Genomic DNA, 6,000 nt, shown 5'->3' on the forward strand with positions numbered 1-6,000 from the left:
TGACTCAAAGGCACACATACACACACACACACACACAAAATGTCACAACACAAATCCCACCCTTTTTTACTTGTCTCCTGACATCAGACACAAGTTCATAAGTCAGAGAGTTTGTATTGTGACATCATCATGCATGCTGCATCACTTACACCATCACCTGGCAGATGCTCATTTATTTATTTATTTATCAAATTTTATCACTGCCCATCTCCCCCCAAAGGAGGGACTCTGGGTGGTATACAATAAAAACAGAGTTAAAATTCAAAACATTTATAAATACAATAAATACAATAAAAAATAAAAATGTGATAGAATCTAGATGGCTGAGAGTTCTCTATCAGTCTGTGAGTCCTAGTGATTTCATTGGAGGTTGTCAACAGGGCCACAACTGGCCACAGAATCGTTTGCCAGCCTTGTTACTGTGGCAGAAAAAGAACTATTATTGGAAGCAGTATAGTTTAAACTGGCATAATTTTCTGCAGGTTCAAGGAATGGTGAAGAACACTTAAATACAACTATCTGGAACATCCAAGAATTGGTACAGTTTCAGCTGATAGAATCTTAGCTTTTCCTTGTTTTTAAAATGAAAAAAAAAATGAGGTACAGACTTGCTAAATAATACACTAGCAAATGGTCTCTCTCTGTGTGTGTATGTTGTCTCTGTGTGTGTGTGTGCATGTGGACACGCACGTGCATCTGTGAGATGTAAATTGGTTCAGCTCAGTAAAAGGGGACAGGAATTTCAACTGTTTCTTTCATAAGATAATGTGTGTCAGACAATAAAATTAATTACAGTGTAAGGATTAAAATGTCTAAGCAGCTTAAGTCATCCAGATGAATGCCATTCATGTGACATGGTAAAGGGAAAATGCTGACATCAAAATAGATCTATTGAAGGAAGGGGAAGTGGGGGGGGGTGAATCTAAAATAAATGCTTTTAATTAGAAAAGAAAACACAAGATGGCGGAAAGGGGTAGCATTTCTATGGTGGTCCTAGAAAACCATTGTTGCATCAATCAAGATATTAAATAATGACCACAAAGTACATCTCCCCAGAAAAGATGTGGACAGAGGCAAAATTAAAACATTGAGCAGATACAGATAAGCAGGCTTGTACTGAAAAGGCCTAGTGCCTGAGTGCCTTAGGAAAGAATCCAGAAACCAATGCAACAGCTTGTACACCTCCGATAAATAATTAGATAGATACATAGGTAAATAAATAAAGAATAAAATAAGAATAAAGAATTCATTCGAAAATGTATCCAGAAGTGTGCAATAATATCAAGTAGAAGAAATGCTCATAGGCAAATTGTACTTTGGAAATATTGGACTTTGGGGAGAAAGGGTTAACATTTTTAATGAGTATAATAGACAACCATTTCTTTGCAAAAATAAGAGTAAAGCCCTTTGAGCACTTTCCTCATTTTGGGGGTTACAACTGCTAAACATTATACTGAGTTCCACTTTCTCCCCTTCATTTGATTACACCAAAACACGATCTGTCTATGAAAGGGATGGAGAATCTGTATTTCTTCTATACCTGTCTGGGGTTACCAGAAGTCCTAATTTAGCTAGTTCAAGCAGTTTTATGATGGAATTGGTGCCTGAATCTGCCTGTTCTCATTGATGTTCTTGAAAGAGAATTTGTTTTAGGAATTCAGAGAAATTGTAATGTAGTATTTTTGTACTTATTTCACTTTGTGGTGGCTAGTGACCTGTGTAAATGGTCCTGGCTTTCATCATACAATCATCCCTTTAGCAGTCTTCAGTTTCCCTGATTTTCAACACTTTAATTAAATTGCAAAGGAAGATCTCATGAGAACAGTCCTTCCATCAAGCTATTGTCATTGCTAAGGGATAGTCCTGCTGCTAAGAATTTACTGGAGAATTTCTCTTTCTCCTAGAACAATTCTGAGAAATCCTCTGCCCAATTTCTGGAACAATTATGAGAAATTATCTGCCCAGTTTCTGTGCACTGATTTGACTCTCCCTTGATCTGATGAAGAATATCAAAAGACTATTTGTGCCCATGATCTACATGAAAGTAATTATAATCTGAAGACAAATAATGACAAAACAACCTCATTCTTACATTGGACTGACAAAAATGAACTCTTAAATAGCTTTCCTTCCTTGAAAAATAGTTGTAATCATCCATTTTCAAGGATATGTAAAATAAAATATTGCTTTCCAGGCTGTCATTATTTAAAGTTTCAACTCAGCAACACTGGAACATTCTTAAATAGATGAAACAACAACAACAACAAACAACAAGTAGGCTGAGTCACACTTAACTGTTTCATTTGCAAGAAAAAAAACTTTATTAGAGTAGAACCTTATATGAAGAGCATATGAATGGGCCAGATAGTGGAAGACCAAACATCTAATCATTCCTTTAAATCTGCATGGATGTCCCTAAATCCCTCTGGTGAAAGGAATGGAAAACAATTTGAGAGAAAATCTGCAAAGGTCTTAGGCCATGATGTATATCTTTCCTAACGTCATATGACAAAAGGGCAGGCTAACATTCCTTGCTTCAACAAAGAATCGTTACCTTGTTGTGGTGCTGGAGCTTGAGCACCTCAATGATGCCATGAGCTAAACCGTGAAGGGCCACCCAAGACTGGAAGGTCATAACAGAGAGGTCAGATTAAATGCGATCCCTGAGGAAGGTCATGGCAACCCACCCCAGTATTCTTGCCATGAAAACTAAATGGATCAGTACAACCAGAGATATGTTGGTATACCATCGGAAGATGAGACCCCCAGGTCGGAAGATGGTCAAAATGCTCCTGGGGAGGAACAGAGGATGAGTTCAACTAGCCACAGATGTGATGACGCAGCTAGCTCAAAGCCGAAAGGACGGCTAGCGGCCGACGGTGCTGGTGGTGAATGGCGAATCCGATGTTCTAAGGATCAACACACCATTGGAACCTGGAATGTAAGATCTATGAGCCAGGGCAAATTGGATGTGGTTATTGGTGAGATGTCAAGATTAAAGATAGACATTTAGCGGGTCAGTGAACTGAAATGGACTGGAATGGGCCACTTCACATCAAATGACCACCAGATCTACTACTGTGGACAAGAGGACCACAGAAGAAATGGAGTAGCCTTCATAATTAATAGTAAAGTGGCTAAGGCAGTGCTTGGATACAAGCCAAAACATGACAGAATGATTTCAATTCGAATTCAGGGCAAGCCATCTAACATCACAGTGATCCAAATATACGCCCCAACCACAGATGCTGAAGAAGCTGAAGTAGAGCAGTTCTATGAGGATCTGCAGCACCTACTGGACAACACGCCTAAAAGAGGTGTTATTTTCATCACGGGAGACTGGAATGCTAAGGTGGGCAGTCAAATGACACCTGGAATTACAGGTAAGCATGGCCTGGGAGAACATAACAAAGCAGGACATAGGCTGATAGAATTTTGCCAAGACAATTCACTCTGCATAATAAACACTCTCTTCCAACAACCTAAGAGACAGCTTTATACATGGACTTCGCCAGATGGACAACACCGAAATCAGATTGACTACATCCTTTGCAGCCAAAGGTGGCGGACATCTGTACAGTCAGTAAAAACAAGACCTGGAGCTGATGTAGTTCAGATCACGAACTTCTTCTCGCACAATATAGGATCAGACTAAAGAGATTAGGGAAGACCCACAGATCAGCTAGATATGAGCTCACTAATATTCCTAAGGAATATGCAGTGGAGGTGAAGAATAGATTTAAGGGACTGGACTTAGTAGATAGGGTCCTGGAAGAACTCTGGACAGAAGTTTGCAGCATTGTTCAGGAGGCTGCAACAAAATACATCCCAAAGAAAGAGAAAACCAAGAAGGCAAAATGGCTGTCTGCTGAGACACTAGAAGTAGCCCAAGAAAGAAGGAAAGAAAAATGCAACAGTGATAGGGGGAGATATGCCCAATTAAATGCAAAATTCCAGAGGTTAGCCAGAAGAGATAAGGAATTATTCTTAAACAAGCAATGCGCGGAAGTGGAAGAAGACAATAGAATAGGAAGGACAAGAGACCTCTTCCAGAAAATTAGAAACATTGGAGGTAAATTCCAGGCCAAAATGGTTATGATCAAAAACAAAGATGGCAAGGACCTAACAGAAGAAGAAGAGATCAAGAAAAGGTGGCAAGAATATACAGAAGACCTGTATAGGAAGGATAACAATATCGGGGATAGCTTTGACGGTGTGCTCAGTGAGCTAGAGCCAGACATCCTGAAGAGTGAGGTTGAGTGGGCCTTAAGAAGCATTGCTAATAACAAGGCAGCAGGAGGCGACGGCATCCCAGCTGAACTGTTCACGATCTTGCAAGATGATGCTGTCAAGGTAATGCATGCTATATGCCAGCAAATTTGGAAAACACAAGAATGGCCATCAGATTGGAAAAAATCAATTTATATCCCCATACCAAAAAAGGGGAACACTAAAGAATGTTCAAACTATCGAACAGTGGCACTCACCTCACATGCCAGTAAGGTAATGCTCAAGATCCTGCAAGGTAGACTTCAGCAGTTCATGGAGCAAGAATTGCCAGATGTACAAGCTGGGTTTAGAAAAGGCAGAGGAACTAGAGACCAAATTGCCAATATCCGCTGGATAATGGAAAAAGCCAGGGAGTTTCAGAAAAACATCTATTTCTGTTTTATTGACTATTCTAAAGCCTTTGACTGTGTGGACCATAACAAATTGTGGCAAGTTCTTAGTGGTATGGGGATACCAAGTCATCTTGTATGCCTCCTGAAGAATCTGTATAACGACCAAGTAGCAACAGTAAGAACAGACCACGGAACAACGGACTGGTTTAAGATTGGGAAAGGAGTACGGCAGGGCTGTATACTCTCACCCTACCTATTCAACTTGTATGCAGAACACATCATGCGACAAGCTGGCCTTGAGGAATCCAAGGCTGGAGTTAAAATCTCTGGAAGAAACATTAACAATCTCAGATATGCAGATGATACCGCTTTGATGGCTGAAAGTGAAGAGGGACTGAGGAGCCTTATGATGAAGGTGAAAGAAGAAAGTGCAAAAGCTGGCTTGCAGCTAAACCTCAAAAAAACCAAGATTATGGCAACCAGCTTGATTGATAACTGGCAAATAGAGGGAGAAAATATAGAAGCAGTGAAAGACTTTGTATTCCTAGGTGCAAAGATTACTGCAGATGCTGACTGCAGTCAGGAAATCAGAAGACACTTAATCCTTGGGAGAAGAGCAATGACAAATCTCGATAAAATAGTTAAGAGCAGAGACATCACACTGACAACAAAGGCCCGCATAGTTAAAGCAATGGTGTTCCCCGTAGTAACATATGGCTGCGAGAGCTGGACCATAAGGAAGGCTGAGAGAAGGAAGATAGATGCTTTGGAACTATGGTGTTGGAGGAAAATTCTGAGAGTGCCTTGGACTGCAAGAAGATCCAACCAGTCCATCCTCCAGGAAATAAAGCCAGACTGCTCACTTGAGGGAATGATATTAAAGGCAAAACTGAAATACTTTGGCCACATAATGAGAAAACAGGACAGCCTGGAGAAGATGTTGATGCTAGGGAGAGTGGAAGGCAAAAGGAAGAGGGGCCGACCAAGGGCAAGATGGATGGATGATATTCTAGAGGTGCCGGACTTGTCCCTGGGGGAGCTGGGGGTGTTGACAACCGACAGGAAGCTCTGGCATGGGCTGGTCCGTGAAGTCACGAAGAGTTGGAAGCGACTAAATGAATAAACAACAAACGTTCCTTGACTGCTCTCTTCTTAAGACAGAGCATATCTTCATCTTTCTGTAAGTAATTTTCAAATTGCACACCCAAGGGGCAAATATAAAGTGCTTTAAGAGAAAAATCTTTAAAACTGATGTGATATGGTAAATGGTAAATAGTGTATTAAATTGGACTGTTAAAATGGAAATCCATTAGTCAAGTCATCTTCGGAAGTTAGATGCAGAGCTAATACAGGAGCATATAAAACAACCTGCCTCCTG

The sequence above is a fragment of the Candoia aspera genome, chromosome 1 (genome assembly GCF_035149785.1).
Source record: "Candoia aspera isolate rCanAsp1 chromosome 1, rCanAsp1.hap2, whole genome shotgun sequence".
NCBI lineage: Eukaryota > Metazoa > Chordata > Lepidosauria > Squamata > Boidae > Candoia > Candoia aspera.